Below are 19,421 nucleotides of genomic sequence, written 5' to 3'. Positions count from 1 at the left end.
AATCACATCTGCATTTGAAACAGTGAATCTTAAACATACAATTATTCTCAGGAAATAATTTATATTTCAACAGTGAATAGCAAGGGGTTGGTTCCATGTAAAACAAAGATTTCTTTTAAGACTAGGTTACTATGTCTCAGGGTTCTAGGTAGTTGGTTAGTTCGCAGTTTGGGTGGACGAATAATCCACCCAAAACTGCATAAGTTTTATCCTTAAAGCAATTTATATATCTTAGTTTTTGGATTTCTTAATGAGATTTGGTTGCAGTTATCACCTCTTTCCTGATTAGTAGTAGTTCTTTTAGTTTTAGATAAGAACTAGGTTTAGTGTGAGATGTCAAGGTATCCTATATTGCCTTCAAAGAAGTCCACAGTTATGAGACATTCTACTTCTCTGAATATGTCCTCTTGAACTTTAGTAGTGTATTTGGGGGTTCATGTTTATAGATGTCATGTAGTTATGGCAACTAGCCAAGTAAGTCTATATTTGAAAAGTTAACCATCACTCCGCTGTCAAGAATTGACAGCTTGCATTTCCACTTATTAAATGACTGAGAGACAACCTTATGCAGAATACTTTCAGTATTTCATTACTTAATTGAGAAGGATATTATTTATGAGGTCTCCCTTGTTTTTGATTTCATGCCTTCAGTTTTTGTCTCTTTGTTTGTCAAATTATCCCGAGTGAACTTATTAATGGTTAAGATGTACGTGTTTGATCATATTGTTGGAAATTTTATGCTGAGGCCTTAGGTTATTGATTCTCATTTGAAGGAAGCATGTCCGAACCAAAACTTCATTATGTTACAAATTCCAAAGATATTGATCTGCTGCTAGATTCCCATTTAGTGCAATGTTTATGTACATGAGAGCATACAAAGGTCAGTAGAAGTTGAAACAAGATGCCATGAATACAAGGAGTTAAGAAAAATTGATATAAATATTAGTGTAGTTTGTTTGAAGAAGTTGATGAAAATTACAATATGTATATCGTGCTGGCAGATTTGAATGAGTATAGTTATGTGTGCTGGTTTAACTCTCTATTTTGGGTTAATTTGTGGCTTACACCATCTTCTATTGTGGTATCGTTGCTACAAATATCAGTCTATTTTGGTTGAAGAAGTTGATGCAGGCTACAATATTTATATCATGTTGCCAGATTGGAACAAGTACAGCTATGAATGTTGGTTAAATTCTCAATTTTATTTTCATTTGTGAATTTACCATCTTCTATTGTGGTATCATTGCCTGACTTACTATGTGAGCTAATTTATTGAAGATTGCAGAACCAACTTTTGTAGTCTGAGTAGAAGTCTGTGGATGATATGATTTTGTTGTATGTTAATGAAAATAATAAATGTGGTAGGTGAGGTTTTGTCCAATTTATATAGAATATTTTTAGTTCTTGAATTTTGTAGTTCTAGGAGAATGAAACTGCCATTGACAAACTAATATATACTACATATGGTGTTTGAAGATCTGTAAAAATTCTATCATGTCTACCATTGTGGATCAATATTTTTTGCTAGCCTGTTAAAGGCTGGCTAGTTAAATGTATACTTTTTAATGGATGGATAGTTACATCAATACTTAGCTTACAGTCACCAAATTGTATTGTATCATGCTTTTGCAACATTGAAACTTTGTGCGGGTATTGTTTTGGAGAATTTGGACCCCTGTTAAACTACATATTGAGAATTGTAATTGTTGGGAGGATATATTGGATTGAATCATGGGGCAACATGCATAAAATTATAGACACCCGCTGTGGGATGACAGGTGTCCTTGGCCGCCACTTGCCATTTTTAATTGGTACAATTGTAGTTAAAATAGCATGGGAGGGTAAAGGAAAAAGAATAACAAACTGGATGGGATTCATTATGTGATATCATAAAACCTTGATTGCTTGGAGTGGGTGTGGTGATAAGCAAGATGAGCTTCTGCTCCCTTTTGCATCTGTTCTTATGGGGCCAGTTGCATGAATTTTCTTTGTGTTGTTTCACACTTTTACAGGTTTCCAATTTTGGTTATGTTCAGATTAGAATTGTATTTTGGCTGTACAATCAATAAACTGCCTTAAGGCTTGATTGCTGGGGTTGTGTGGCTTATGCAATAGTATTTGGGGCATGATTTTAAGCATGTGTATGATTAGGTCTGTTTTATTTCATAGTAAATAAATACAATAACAAATGACCCTTCAATCAAATAGATTATATATTTAATAGAAGAGTTCAAATCTTTCACTTTTATGATCTTCTCAATGATAGTACGTGGTTGAGGTGGAGCTTGCATTTGGATTTATGATTGTTTTAGATATATTGGACTTAAGCAAAGGCTGGGTCAAGAAGGTAAGGGATTGAATTGCTTCATCAAATAACATTGTATTGGGTAATGAAAGTTCATCTGTAGTAAAGAGAAATGCCGCATTATAAGCTGGATGATGATATGATGTTAACTAATGTTCTGTTTGTATTATACAAAAGGGGAGCTTGCTTCTGGTCAGTTAGACAATGAGACAAAATTACAAGTTGAAATTAAATGTTGGCAGGTGTTTGATAGTAGGCAAGTTGAACTATATGAAGTCTGGTTGGAGCACCCAGTCAAGGATTATCCAATCTTGCAACCTAACAAACAATTCCATAGAGGAACTCAATTTTATGCAAATAACAACCATGCACTTTATATTGATTTACAGTTATGGAGACATACAACATGAGGATGTAACCTTCATAGATATATTGGCACAACTACGTACAAGTTACCAAATTATCAATTGATATTACAATACATTGCCTTTGATATCCTGTAGAATTGCAAGCTTAAACTCTTGAAATTAAATTGTATATTTTCCTATTTTAATTGTCTTTCTTTTCAATTATCACAAGTGGTGCTTATATATGAGTCATAGTTTTAGAAATGATTTGCAGTAGTTGCAAGGTGGTGCAAAGCTCAATTTGAGATGCATTGTGTAGTTGGCTGATGTGTTGCTAACAATCTTTTGGAGTAGATGTATTAATGAACATACTGTGAACCTCTTTTGGCCAATGTTTTGAGAATGTAACCAATAGTTTCTGCAAAGCTCGCAAGGTTGTCCCAGAATGGAAATAGTGAATTGAGTGAAAGTTGTAATTTCTATTAGTGAATTGGGAATTTTGATACGTGTTGGCTGTGAAAACCCCAATTGTGATCATCCAATGATGACTAGAACATTATTCTAAACTCACAAATGAAAAAAAAAAGTGTAAGATGATGCACTTGGTAATGCAATATTCCTCTTACACCTTGGATGCTTTTACATTCAACACCTAAGGTAATTTGAAAAGTGCGTTTATTATTATCTAGCAGCAAAGGAGTATTAAAATAATCTGTGTTGGCCTTAAAAATGTGCAATGAATCGAGTTTGTTATTTTCTAGCACCAAAAGAATATCAGTTCAATCTCCATTGGCGTTAAAAATGTGCAATGAATCTTCAATCTACCTTCCATTTCACCTAATATTTTTCATACTGTTGGTTTCTTGTACTTTTCCCTAGACTATTTGAAACTCATTCAATTTCTTCTTTCTATTGCTGCAGTATTTGCTTTTTCATTTTTATCTCTATTTTGACTTCATTTGGTTCTCCCTTGTTATACATGTATAAATTTGCATCATTGAACAGTGGTGATCCCAATCTCCAAACAACTCGACCTGATATGCATTTTACCAAAATCAATTCTTTTGACAATTTTGAGATAATAAAACTTCTTAATTTTCAGCTTATTGTATGAACCAATTGGAATTTTTTATCTAATGAGATATGCCATCACTTAATCTTCAACTGTGAACTCCTCCTTATGTCATATTTTCTCGTTAGGATTGTCCTTATATCATAGTTGCCAAAATAGTGATATAGTGATAGGAAAGGTGAATTTTGGTACCAATACATTGTATGTATGTATGTATTTATGTGTGTGTATATATATATATGTATGTATGTATACATGTTTATAATTATAATTTATGTGTAAACTAATTCGCAAGATTCAGCGGACACTAAGTTTGAAGTTCGAATATTGCTGAATTTGAAACTTTCCTGAAATATTCGATTAAAATCACTAAAAAATTGTATGCAAAAAATGGAATGGATTTTTATTGCATTAAAAAATTAGAAATTTCTATATTGATGATCTTGCAATCATTTGTAGGGTTTTTGGATAATCTTTTTCTATAAATCGTCATTGTAGAACCTTATAAACGCACAAAAATTGCCAGTCGCTCTACAATTTGAGTGAGTTTGAGGAGAATTGGCAACTTGAATCTGTAATTTCAGTGTGTTTTGAGTTTGACAAGTGAATCTGCAACGTCTGCAACTTCCGTTGCCCTTGCAAGTTGCGTCTGCAACTTTTAACTCAACTTTTGCTTGTGCCCACACTGCGACGTGTGAGGTATCGGGAGAGTTAAAAGTTTTAGGATTTTTTTAGGTTTCTTTTAATATTTAGTTATAGTTTTATTAAATCTATGATTTTAGAAAACTATTTTAAAATACAAAATTTAGAAAATTAATTAGAGAACAATTTTAAATTAGTAATTTGTTATCTAATACTATTAGAAAATTAAATCTCTTATTAAGAGATAATAATGGTTATTAAGAGATAATAATTGGTAATTGTTTTAATCACAATTTCTTTTTAACCATATAATAGTTTGTAGTGGTTACCTAATATTTGTTTAAAAAAACCTAAAATTTAAAATATCGATATATTATTAATTTTTTAATATCGTAGTTCTTTAAATTTTAAAATATTAGAGTTTATAGTTAATTAGATATATCTTAATATTTTTATTTTGTTTTGTTTTATAACTTTTTATTAAAATTTGATAAATAAATAAAATTATATTTTATTATGTTTTATAAATGCATATTTCAAATAATGTAATTATAAAAGTGTTAAATGTTGAACTCTAACATGTTTAATTTAAATTTAATGTTAATATGTAATTTAACATTGGTTTATTTTACATTAATATATTTAAATTATGTTTTAATTTATTGAATTATTTTGTTTTAAAGTTTAAATAATTAATAATTTTTCATTTGAACAATGTTTAGTTAATGTTTTAGATATAATATATTATCTTATTTTTAATTCTACAGATTGTAATATGGCTCTCAACAAATCAGCCTCGGAGGCATGGAAACATGTGTCTCATAATGGTGCTAATAAAGCTTAGTGTAACTTGTGTCCAAAAGTTACTATTGAAAGTTTAAGTTTAACAAGGGTCATCGATCACTTGCTTGGTATTATGACGGGTAAAGTTGGAGGTGTTACTGCATGTCTAGGTGACCCAAGAGCTCAGATCTATTTTAGAGAAAGAGCATTCATCTTCTATTGCTGAAAAGATGAAGAAGGCACAAAAGAAACAAAGAATTGAAGATGTTGTCGTTAGATTCACATCTACTATTTCTTCATCTTCATCTCTACCTCAAGTAGTAAATGCATCAAAAGAGAGTGGAACATTGAACAACTTTTGGAAACCACTTGAGAAACAATTGGATGATTTATTGGCTGATTTATTCTATACAAGTGTGATTCCGTTCAATGTAGCTAGAAATTTTCTTTTTCGTGCTACATTTCAAAAGGTTGGAGAGTTTGGCAAAGGGTAGATACCTCCCTTTTTGAGGCTTTGAGGACAACTCTCTTAGAGGATAGAGTGACTGAGAAATTAGCTGTGGTCAAAGCCTCTTGGAAGGCAACATGTTGCACTATATTGAGTGATGGATGGTTAAATATGTGTCGAAGGCCATTGATCAATGTTTTACGGGCTTGTCCTGAAGGGGTTGTCTTCTTGAAGGTTATTGGCACTTTGAATAGAAAAAACTTCTGAATATATATTTCAGATATTAGAGAAAGCAATTCTTGAAGTAGGGGTTGCAAATGTGGTTCTAGTGGTTATTGATAGAGCAGCAAATTGTGTGGGAGCTGTGAAGCTGATTGTAGGGAAGTACCTACAAATTTATTGGAGTCCATGTGCAACTCATTGTTTGGATTTGTTGCATCATGACTTGGCAAAATTTCCTTGGATACATGAAGCAATTCACAGAGGAAGAGCAGTTGCGAATTTCATACGAAATCATTGTCTCACAATGAGTCTTTACAGGCAACATGCATCTAGGGAGTTGTTGAGGCCTTGTGATACAATATTTGCTTCATTTTATATCACTTTGAAAAGAGTGGTTGAAGAGAAAGCAGCTTTGACATTTGTAATTTGTTCCAATTAGTGGGAAAATTCTACACTTTCTAAAAGTGCCAAGGGGAAGATCATAGAGCCAATTGTTTTAAATAGCAGCTTTTGGGAAAGTGGGGCAAAGGTCTTAAATATATGCGAGCCAATTGTTGACTGTATGGTTGATGGTGACACTCCTTGCCCTGGAATGCTTTATGAAAGCATGGATTGTTGCAAGGAAGCTATTCAGAAAGCATTAAATAATGTAGAAGCAGAGTACATAGAGCTATGGTAGACTGTTGATTCCAGATGGAGAATGATGCACACTCCTTTACATGCAACAACTTGCTATTTGGAGCCTAAACTATTTCACATTGATAGACAAGGTGATGCTGAAATTATGGAAAGGTTTTATGAAGCCATTAGTAGGTTTGAACTAGATCCATCAATTACATCTCTAATTAGAGAACAATGTTGGAAATACAGGAAAGCGGAAGGGATGTTTGGAATAGGAGCAGCCAAATATGATATGACACGAGATGAGGTACCTGGTTATAGATGGTGGATGAGCTATGGGGTAGAAACCCCTGAACTTCAGCGATTTGTCATTTGAATATTGAGTCAAGGAGCAAGTTCATCAGCTTGTGAGAGAAATTGGAGTTGCTTTGACCACATCCATTCCAAAAAGAGGAACAAGTTGTTCTTTGAAAAGTTGGGAGATCTTGTCTATGTTCGCAGCAATTATAAATTGCTCATGAACAAATCAGCAAATGAGTCATCTTCACAAAAAGCGAGCTTTAGAAGACATAGTAGTAGCAGACATAGATGAGCCTGACTTTTTTTGATGAGGAATTGGGTAGTGATATTGATGATGATGCTACACCATATGAGCCAAGTACTCTTGATGACTTAGAGCTTTTTTGAAGTTATGAAGTCTTGACTTTTGATTGTAACTTTGCGAAGAAAACATATCTTTGCTATTGTGATTTCACATGTTTCTTATGTTTTGTACTTTATAAATGTGTCATCATGCTTATAAAGTTGTCAAATCTATCAAGTAATTTTAACTATTTTGATAATTTATGGGATATATTGCATATATTTAAAAATAATTAAAATTATACAAGGCGAATTTAATTTAATTTTTTTTCCGAATTTTTACTCTTCTTGAACATCATTCGAATTTTAATTTTATACTTGCCAAACTCGAATTTGAATTTGAACCTTGTGACTTTGTGTGTAAATATACAAACACATGCATATATATTATATATCTGTATGTTTATCATATATATTAAATGTGATATAAATATGTCTATATATAATGCATATATGTTTGTATATCACATATATTATATATGATAGAAATACACACACAAACACACACATACACATATATGTTAAAGTAATATCCTAATATTTAGTATAATGGTCGTGTAAGTAACTTTCCTGTAAGTTAGTTTAATTTTTAGGAACTTTTTGTTCTTGAAGTTGTTAACTTAGTAACTTTCTATACTATCTTTATTTTTTGATTGTTTCCATTATGAAAAGATCTTGTAATTGCTTATTTATGAAGTTTTTGTATTCTTTGTTTAGTATTGAATATAAATAGATTATCATTCCATAGTATTAGAGCAGAGGTTGGTTTTTAGCAAATGATTCCAATACAATTCATGTTTGAATTACCAAATTTCAAGGAAATTTCTATGAGGCTTTTGTCTAATTTCTGGAAACATCTTTGAAATCGTCCTCCTCTGCCCTATTGTTGGTTTTTTTTGCTCTCAAATCTTTTGTTCAATTTCTCTTTTATATTTAGTGCCAACAGATATGCTTCTTTTTCTGTCTCGGTAGGCTCTTTCTGGATAGTCCCTTCAATCCTTGGATGTTTCTTGCAACCTTGCTTTTCATAATGTGCAGTCTTTTATAAATTTCTTCAATAAATTTCTTAACAATTTTCTACCTTTGCCTCATTTTATTCAACAACTCAAAACTCATAATTAATAGGTACAAATGAAATCTTTAGTTTTGTCACCATTACATCCCTTTTTGTTGTTTTTCCTTCTCTTATTTTTTTCTTTTTCAATTGTGCTTCTTTCCACTAAAGAACAACATATCCTTTCAACCTAGTTTTGGCAACCTAAACCTCTTAGGGTCTACCATATCTTCATAATCAAAATATTCTTCTATATCATTCATCTAATTAATCATTTTTAAGATTCAAATTACTAGAATAATTAGCAATATGAAATTAAGGTCTTCTATTGAGATTGGAGATAGCTTTTAACATTTTTCATCTGATCCGTTTCTTTTTCCTTTTGATCTTCCATATCTTGTTAGGCTCTTGGTACATTTTTCTCTTTTAGTTTCTTCATCATTGCTTTAATTATCTCTAGGGTTATGACCTTTTCTTCTGTGGCAGCTAGTCTGATCTTTATTATTCTCATTACTTCACACATTTCTAAGTTTCTTCCATCCCTCTAGCAATGTCAACAACTCGTTGCCCTTTTTGCAAAAGCATCTTGTATTGGATCCGATGAAAACTACCTTAGTGTAACATGCTAAACCTAACTGCCAAATAATAGCAACAATTAACGGACAATTCATAGGAAATATTTTTTTATCATTCAATCAACATTAATTGAAAGTAGCTACTTTGATTTTCACATGAACATTGATAAGTGAAAGTTTGTTTAACTAGCTACAAGTAAAAGATACTTCAGCAAATACATTCTTCAAACTACCTTCAGGGGAAAAGGGGTTGATTAACAATGGATTACTAATAAAGCTGAAAGAAATTTAATAACTAATTTAACTAACAATTCAGAAACCATAGAACCTGATAAGATGGAATCATTTGATCACATTTCTTTCTTTGCAATTGCTCCTAAATGACCTTCAAAAAAGAGAGAGAGAGAATCATCAGAGGTTTTACCTCTGAACCATTGACCATTTAGTCTCCTGCACAACTTCCTTTCAGAAGTAGCACGACCCTACATGAGAGATACAAAAACAGGTCCAATATTTATTGCCATCTGAGACTTGGTGTTTAGAACCCACTATCTATCTTAGTCAATCATGCCCTATAGACTTTGTTTCTATGAGAATGACCTTCCTAGCTAGTCAATGCCCTACAGATTAAAGTGACTGATGGTTACTACACCGTTGCACAGTTTTATTAATGTAAGCACTATACTTCCTGCTATCAGTACACCACCATGCTCGTACATTGAGTCCTGTGACTCATTCTGTCTCCCCTATCCTTGACGGATTTACTGTCCAACTTGGCAATAATGGTCCAATGACCTTAGAGTGGTAATGCACTGGCATAAGCAGAACTTATATGGTTTCCATGGTTCATGACCTATCCTTCCCAGCAGTTCACAGTTGTTATAAAACTTTAAAGTATGATTGAAATTTTATAGTCCTTTCTATTTTCCCTTCCTAGGATGTGTCCCTTGCAAAATCTGAATTCAATTTTTCTGATTATTTACTTGAGAATTTCTTCAAACACTTGGCATACCAAGGGATATTTATTGTTATGACTTTCAGATTGCTTTCACCTATGCTTTGTCCAAAACAACACAATAGAAAATGTTTTTCAAAGACTTGTAAACATCTAAAACTGAACTCGGATGAAGATGCAATTGTTTGGCCTTTTCCAAGTGTGTATATGTAAGATCCTATATTGATATTCTCCCAAACTTTCATAAACACCATTCAGAATACAACCTGACTGCTTATGCAATAAACTTTCAAACTTGACCAGCAAATGAACAATAAATGCATATAGAAAACCTCATAAATTTCTATTGTATTATAATATTCAGTAATACAATAGCATGACCAACAAAGCTCTTTCAAACTCTTCAAATATGTTATTGCATTATACATCAACAATACAATAACGAACTATCAAAAATCCAATCTTAAACACAATATTACAGTTAGATTGGAAAACTAAGAAAGAACCTGTAAGCACATGCGAGGCACCTGGCGTGACCTCTTCATGGACAATGGGGTTGCGTCCACTGTTTATGGGCACGACGGTTTCCGTCCTCAGCCTGGATGAAAGCTGAAGCTTTCCAAATAACTCTCCAAGAGAGAAAATGAAGTTTGAATCATAAACCAAGCATGCTAAAAAATGAATGAGACTTTCTTTTTTAATGCTCAACAGTGACTCTTTAGATTCCCCATTCCGTCGTTCGTCTTATTTCCCTTTTGTCACCTTTTCCCCTTTTTAATATAAAAAGACTTCAAAAAAAAAAAGCAATTCTAATTTAACTTCGAAGTCACTTTAAATAATTTTATAAGTTGGACTTGTAATTTTCTAATGTCCCCAAAAAGGGAGATTACAATCCTCCCTCCTTGAGATTGCTTGTCCTTAAACAATCAGTACCAAGATCCCATATAAGTTTGTAGGGAGCTCTATAGCCCAATTTGAAAACACATCCTACCACACTATGAAGCAAGGTGTTTAAATGCAACTCACCTCTCAACTAGATCCCTGGATCTCATGTTAATCTGGGAAGTACCATTGCGTTTGTAGGTTGTGTGACTCTGATCATAACTGCATCAAATCTCAAGCTGTGTAGTAATACAACAAAACCCTCAAAATGCCACTTATACATCCCATCAGTACCTGGATCCAAAACCATTCTATCAATATGATCCTGGGAGGAGTAGTGGATGTCTAACAACCTATCATCCTGGATCAACCAATTGAACAAACAAATTATCCAACCAAAACTGCAAAAATGCATGAAGTTTGTCTTATATGTCCACCATGTATCCCTGTTATAAACTGGACCAGAAATACAGAAGGTGACGCTGCTATCACTGTGCCCCTATACTAGAGGGTAGCCATCCCATAAGGTGTGTGTGTCAAGATGAAGAATTTCTATGAATCAACCTGCAACTCGCTAATCTTAAGAGGCTGGACCAAATCTGAAAAAATAATAGCAGAGCCAATGTAATAACCATTGATAGTTGAAGTATGCATAAAGATAAAATCACTGACTAACAAATAAATTGCTGCCATCTCATGAAGACTTGGTGATATTTCTCTAGGTAATCGGTAGAAATTATCAGTATACATTATGGACAATTCTGAATTTTTAGCATCACCTAGAGTATCATCACTCATATCAACATCTCCATCAATGAAATGATCACCATCAAGTGAAACTTCCAAGTCATTTTTACTTGTTTCATTCCTACCCGTGTGACATTGTGTAGATATATAACTGTTGTCATAAAAATCAGAGTTCTAATTGTTCATTTTTTGCTGGTCGTTAAGATATTTCTCAACATAATGAGCCTTATATAGATAGGGTGAAGTGGGAATACTAAGTTCACCTTCATCGGCACCAAGGTTATGAATCTCTTCTACCATTTATAAGATTTCCTTGGCTCTAGAATTAAGACTATCTTCCATAGGAGTGGCTGTCACAAAAATCTAATTTTCAGTGTGGTATAAGGAGTAGTGTGTCATACTCAATTGAAGACAAAGTTCATCTATCTACCTTTCTTTGTCATCAGCATGTTTGATGGCCATATCCCTGTCTTTGAGCAGCTTTGAATAATCTGATTTGATTCTTGCCAGTGCCCCCTTTAGAGTGTGAGGAAGTGCACTGTTAATTCCATTAATTATTTCCTTCTCCTTTTCATCACTTTTAACTTCCCGTATGGTTTCCTTAATGTTTTTATGGGTGCTATCAAAATCCACTAAGGCAGCGATGATCATATCATTTGATACTTTCAGTTTATTCTCCAAATTATACGCTCCAACATCATCATCTAGAAATGAAATTTTTAATTGGTCTTTTTATTCAACCCCTATAGTAACATCATCTTGCTCTAGTTCTTGAATGCTAGATTCATCTTCTTTTTCAGCTGCACCAACTTCATGATTTTCCTCCATCTCCAAATGTATTGTCTCCTCAACTATTATGTCATTGTCTCCACATAATTCATCCTCATGGAGAGACTTAGTTTCAGCTTTATGATCACCATAATGTTTGTCAATAAAAACCTCCAATTCACCAAATAAGATGCTAGAATAATCCTTATCATCATCTGTAGCGGGTTCCCCCTCATAGTCCTCCATATGTTGAAGCTGGACTAATGAAACCTCAACTTCCCCAACACTGATCTACACTTCTTGAGCTTACTCTTCCTCGTTCTCTTCACAAAATGACCAAGAGACCAAGATTGCTTGCAATTAAAACAAATCTGCTCTTTCCTCATTTGATTTGTGCTCGTTTTTGGTGATCTTGTAACCTGTATGCCCATAAATATCAACTCTATCTGTTGTATGATTCTGAAACCTTTCTAATTTATGCTCAATTAACTCTTTCGCGAGTTCATAAGCTGTGAATGAGAGTTTATGTTCACCTCTCAAAATGGCCCACAAATCTGATTCAATTTGCTTACATATGTCATCATCCTTGTCTAATTGTTTTAATGCAAGTCCTCACATTATCTGGATTCTGGATGATGCACTCTAATTTTTTTTTTAAGAGAAATTAAAAAAATTGGTAAATCATCTCCTCACAGCCAATATCAAACATGGGAATAAAAGATCTTGTTTTTGCCATGAGTTCTAGAATCTTTACCTTCTTACCACAATTAGGGTTTTTGTCATCATGTTACCCATATAGGCTGTCCACAAGCAGCTGTAATACCTTTTCCAATGTGCTATCATTATAAGGAGCAGTAAGAGTAGTTATTTTGATGATTTCACTAAGACAAGTAGCAACCATTACCCTCACCTCTTCACACGGATGCTCCATTAACTTGGGCTGGAATAAGGCAGCCATTGACGGCTATAATGACCAATTTAGTAGCCTCCAATCAGACTGATCCCTTTTGGCTAAATACAAATCAACTTCTTCCAACTTAGTGACAAGCCCATCAAGTGATCTCATTGATTCAAATTGCAATTCACTGATATACAAACCATTCCCTAGTTCTTTTTCTTTCTGCAAATCTCTCAGCTGTTCATCATTAAATTCTCTTGAGAAAACATCGTTTCAAGTTTTCCATTGAATTTTTTGGTACTTATTTACTGATGAGCCCCCTTGCAATTTTCCAAACAATATTTCCTCTGTAGAGTTTTTCTTTGGCCACTTTAATTAGTAGGAACTTCATTGAACAGTTTGCTTGCAATGTCTGATTCAATATACAGAACAACAGAGATAATTGTCCAATCTGATCCAAAATTATTATCACCTTCAATTGTTGGGTGGACAGTTTACTTAAGTCCCAACTTCTACATGATTGATCCAAACTGCTAATATATTACCAACAAAGGTCATAAATAATAATCTCCGCACACCTGTGACTGATTGGCTGTTTGAATATCAACCCTAATAGTAGCACGGGAAATTCTGGAAATATGCAGCAGAGTTTCTTCTTCTTCAGAAATAACCCCAACACTGCACAACTTGAAAAGACTTGAATGGTGCCATAACTAATTCTCTAAAACACTAAAGCTTTAACTCTAGTTGATCAAAGTTCAAACCAGCTGGACAAATTTAGGCTCAATAATCATTATGCACTGGCTGTTCGGAATGCACAAAATCTTCTTCAACTGAGTTCCCCTCTGATTACTTTACTTCTAAATGTTCTCTCAGCCCCCAATTGATTTTAAACAACAATTTGGGACGACTCTGATCACGTAAGAAGATATAAATTTTAGGTGGGCAAGGTCCTTGTTCCACATATTTTAATATATTTGTTGCCTAAATTCTTGGAATGGAATTTACATTATAAATGTTGGCTCAAACCTCAATATTTTCCCTTAGATATACCAAGTCCTACTAATAATTGCCCAGACTGTTAAAAATGTACTATCGTTGCGTTTTACTGGCTCGCACCTTTGACTTTCTTCCAAAGCGTTGAACTTCTGGCTTTGTCTACATGAATAAACGCGTTATCAATATCTCATTTAGAACTATCGATTACGACTTATATTTTCCAATATATATGCTACCTTCCAATCTATAAGTCTGACATTAAAAATTTTGTGGCAGAAGTGTTCAAAGGTAATTCCATATAAATATCATATGCTCTGCGGTATCTTGGGATGTATTTTATTGTGCAACAAACTCTGCTAAATTTCGTGGGATCCTCCCACTATCTTTCCGCGACATTCTTACACGTTTAAAATTCTGCCACAAACTCCGTTTTGCGGAAAATTCTCTCACCATTTTCTTTTGATGATATTGTAGTATTGGTAGCTATACTGTAGTCGTAGGCAATAGTAACAATTTCAAAGATATTCAAAAGAAACAATTATACCTGCTCTGTAAAAATTCCCTAATACAGAGTTTTCCTTCGTTACGGTTGTTGGCAATTTTGTATTGCTCTGCAACGGCCAACTCATTAAAGGTTCAAGGGAAGAGTTAATCTCTCCAGCAATGCTTGTGTTAGACATATTTATTCAAACTCTCTTTGTAATGGTTTTACCCACCATTGTTAGATACGTTATACAACAGGAATCTCCAAACATATTTGAAATTTTCGCTTGTATAGTTTGAATGGTTGTTGTATGCTGACTTCTAATCTTCGATGGCATTCAAAATTCTCCGAATGGTTCTTTCACGCACAACTCAGGAATCTTAACTGCAACCCATGTAATATGCTCGTAGAGCAACAAGTGAACTATATGCACTATGCGATCATGTGTTAATCCTACACCTTGCAACTCCAACGCCAATAATTATAAAAAGAACATTGGCCTGTTTATTGAGAGGAATGAACAAGAGTTTATGTAATTCTTGACTTTCACAACTAATAACTTCACAATCTGTGTGTGTGCTCAACACTCTTGCAACTCCAACGTCGATAATTATAAAAAGAACATTGGCTTGTGTATTGAGAGGAATGAACAAGAGTTTATGTAATTCCTGACTTTCACAACTAATAACTTCACAATCTGTGTGTATGTTCAACACTTTGTACACAAAAACTTATTAACTCACAAGAAACTATTATCTCAAAAGAATTTCCAGAATTTCCGTTACACCTTGTCACTGGTGGTACTAAGAATCATCATCCGTTACAATTTCCGTACCATAGAGCGGTCCAACCACATGAATGTTTTGATGATTTGTACCCAATATGATTACCTCTATGTTGTTCAATGAGCTAAATATGACTTGTTCCAAACCCTAGGGATACCCGTTGAATGAATGAATAAACAATTTTAATAACATCCGCTAGGCCAAAGAAGCCTATGGGACCATAAGGGTGCCAATATAAATAAATTAAAAAAGAAACATTAGGCCTTTTGGAGTTGTTTATCTAATTCTGCCCTTCGACAGTGAATATTGACCAGTAAATTTGCTGTCTTGGCCAACTGCTCTTCCTCAAAAAGAGTATCTAACTTGCCATTTGCTAGAATATCCCGATAGTTATAGCGGATTTCATTTATGCTGGACATTCCATGAGATAGTGACTCTTGGTCTCAACCTCCCTTGTGTTATAAAACTGACATATTCTCTCCTCCCATTCTTCCTTGGGTATTGTCCATCTGCCCGTTTTGTATCTCAAATGATGGGAGCCCGTCCTAAGTTGTGCAATGAGCATCTTAGCTCTCCATTTGATATTTGCTCCTATGTATGCTTTCTTCTCATGGGCTCTTGTTGGGTTGAAGTCTTTAATATAATAGTCTTTTTTGCGCCCGTTTTGTTTTGACCATATGCAGTGCATGAATTTTACCTTCTCCAATTTATTTATCTCAGCGTTGTTATTCAGGCATTCATGTATACTGATATTCTATTTTTCTATCCATTTAACATTTTGTTTCATCCACGTGTTCTTTCTTCTATCCAATCTCTTTTCCATCCTCGTATACTTTTTGCTCTACAAGTTTCCTAGCTAAGCTTGTTGTTGAAATCGACCCCAAGGTACTTGTACTCGTCCACCATCTCTAATGGGTTCCCATTGAAAAGAAAAGTGTTTTGCTGCCTCTTGTTTCTTTTCAAAGAGAAAATCATCACCTTGGTTTTGCTAGTGTTCACCTGCATCCTGACCACCTAGCAAAAGACCTCAAGTGCCTTCAAGTGCTTTTTCAGACCATCCATAGTTTTATCAATCAAAATGAGGTCATCCACATAAAGAAGCAACCTAATCACATACTTAGCCAACTGGACCCCATCGCCATTGTTCGTCTAGACATTCTTCTAACTTGTCCATCTATAACTCAAACAAGGTAGGTGAAAGGGGGCACCCTTGTTTGACACCTACATCGCTGCCAAAGCTATCTGACATCCCTTTCATAGTTCTTATTTTAGCAATGACCTGCTCATATAATCAATGTGTTGAGGTCCTAAGTTCAGTGGGAATTTTCAGCTCTTCCATTCTAAGGCAAAGTTTGTCCCTTGGCACCGTGTGAAAAGCCTTTTTAACGTCGACAAAGCAGCAAAAGGCCTCTTTGCCCGGTGCATTCCAAATCTTTTCAACCAAGAATCTTAGCGTTACCCCATGATCAACAGTGGAGTGTTTTGGTCTGAAACCCGCCTGCCTCTTAAGCTCTTTTACCTTCTGATTCAAGCCACTTGCTGATCTTTCTTTCTACCACGCTACCAAAGAGTTTTCCCAAGAGGGGGTTAATCATAATAGTTCGATAGTTTGACGGATTATTTATGTTCTCACTTTTATGGAGAGGGATAACCATGCTAGTTGTCCAGTTTTCAGGAAACCCTTTATAATGACATCATTAAAGATGTGGTAAATATGAGGAACCAAGATATCGCTGCCCCATTTTAGATGTTCAACAGCTTGCAGCCTGTCAATGTCTTGGGCCTTACCCCCGCCAGCTTCTTTATGCCTTGGAGGATCTCCTCCATAGTAAAAAGCTCCTTTGTAGCCTTTATTATCAGAGGCTTATGCTTGTTTTTTTTGCGCTCATATAACGTCGTTGCATATGGAAGCCACTAGGTCCCTGTGATATTGTTAACTATCTGTTTTCTCTTTTGTTGCAGTTCCTTCCAGAATTTCTCGGGGTTTTGCTTGCCTAAGGTGATCAGCTCCAATCTTCTCATTCTCACATAAGCCTCTTTTTAACCTTTTAACAGATCAACTTTCCCTTAGCCCACTTGCATTCTTCATCGAACCACCAATTTGTTGGGAAAGTATTTTTTGCCTCTTTCTTGGGCTTGCTTCTTTTACACTTCTCTAATGCCTTAAGAATTATAGGAACTAAGGCACCTTTGCTAACCTTTTGCTGATCTGTAATTTGTATCTCTTCTTTTGGGGCCCCAACTCATGCTTCTAAGGGTATCATTAAATAATTTCTGATTTTCTTTACTCATTATAAATTTTCCATGTGAGAACCCTTTCTTTTGTTTAAACCGTTTTTCTTCTCTTTGCTGCTCCTTCAAAAAGGCCAATTTTAAGAAAATTGGATTGTGGTCCGACCTTAGCTCAAAATTGGGCACTCTCTTATTTCCATCACTCTGACTCTTTTGGTGTGAGCTTGCAAGCAAATAACATAGTCCACAACGCTTTGCCCATTATAAGTTTTGCATGTAATGTCTCTGTGATTTTCAGCCATATGTACTGTTTGTGTGGGCTTCTTTCTCTATGTTGATGCATCTGTCCCAAGCCTTTTTAAACAAAATGGTGATACCACCATGCTCTTTGCCACTCTCTGTTCTTTCTTCCAGATTGAATTTTTTTTTGTAACCTTCGAACTTAGGCACTCTACACCCATCATGTTCATGAGTTTCCATGAGCAAGATAAGTCTTTACCTCTAGCTATGGGCACTAAACCAGGTCCTCTTCTCCATGGGTAACCTCTATAGTTCCAACTAATTATATCTAAGTATTCCTAGGGGGACGGAGTTCCTATTTCTTATTTTTTGTTCTTTCGTTGATTTGGGCTTTAACATTTTTCAACCATGCCCACTTTTCATCCTCCCTTGCTGACTTTACCTTTTCCCATTCTTTTCTTCTTTCTTCTTGCTGAAAAATGGTAAGATTTTCATCAACATATATCTATGTTGCACGGGTACCTCCCCCCCCCCCTCCGGACCACGTACCGGTTTGAACCAGTTCGTGGTTCTGGTCCGGTTCGACTTGGGTTCGTTTTTGGAGGCCTGGTTCGATCTGGTTCGAACCAGGGTTCGAACCCAAGAGAACCACATATAAAATTTCGGACCAGGGTTCGAACCTAGGAGAACCACATATACATTTTCCACGTTACAACATGTTTTAATTTAATTTATGTTGATACATCTTGGGTCTAGGTTGGTAGGCATTACAATGCCACAGTTTTTTAGTGTTGAGTAATCCCTAGCTGTAAAACACTTTCTATTTGAATCAAAATGCTACTAAATTTGAGACACCCACAAGAGAAGATGCTCAACATGTGGCGACCACCATGACCAATTTCGAGGAATTTCAGGGCCTATTTGAGTAGCAATATAAATTTTTCAAACACTAAACAATAAACAACGTTTTATTGGGAAATGTTGCCCTACAAAAGAAAGTTACGGTCACATGAATATGGTCAGGTGGGGCAGCTACTTACCACATTGTCTATCACTGTTTGGCTGATTATTTCTCCTCTAGGTATATTAAAAATTGTATTAAAGAATATTGAATTTGGGACGTCAGATTGTGTTATCCAAAGGCCTCCATGAATGGTCTTTTTCTAGTTTACTGTTGTTGATCAGTGCTTGGGAGATTGTGCCCAAAGAGATTGAAGAATATTCAGCTGGTCAAAGGGATTTACCTTCTGCAAGCTAGATCTAATTAGTTTTTAACCACGTTCAATCGATTATGTTAATCATAATAAGAGTTTGGTAAATAAATTTATGAAAAGAAGAAATCTTTATTAAAACTTACTGTTGATATGCATAAACTAATCAGATACAGTTATGAATTTTTTAAATGAAAGGGAAGAGATCTAGTTGCTAGGGGTTCCAATGATTGCTGTGGTTTGCTACTATATTGTTTATGCTGTTTTAAAGTTTTTTGTTGTTCAAATGTGTTTATGCTACTATGCTACATTCTAATTCTAACTCATGCTTCGTAAAGATGTATATATATATATATTTAAATTTTTTTTTTTTTTTTTTTAACATGTTTTTGTACTAACGAACCCAAACGAACCCAAACCCCTTTTCAAAATTTTGTCGAACCAGCAAACCGGTTCTCGAACCCGAACCCGGAACTGAACCGCGAACCGGCAACTTAGACATATATGCG

General features: G+C 34.6%; 1 protein-coding gene across 1 annotated transcript in view; it reads left to right on the top strand.

Annotated features, from left to right (window-relative positions):
* LOC149549145 (uncharacterized) overlaps positions 1-19,421 on the top strand; it is a 115,904-nt gene that overhangs the window by 1,468 nt on the left and 95,015 nt on the right. The gene's annotated exons all lie outside the window — the stretch shown is intronic.

Source organism: Cupressus sempervirens, chromosome 7 (assembly GCF_028749045.1).
Source record: "Cupressus sempervirens isolate cs-2001-9-10 chromosome 7, ASM2874904v1, whole genome shotgun sequence".
NCBI classification, from domain to species: Eukaryota; Viridiplantae; Streptophyta; class Pinopsida; order Cupressales; family Cupressaceae; genus Cupressus; species Cupressus sempervirens.
Note: the sequence above shows the minus strand (reverse complement) of the source record. Positions and strands in the feature narration are given on the sequence as shown.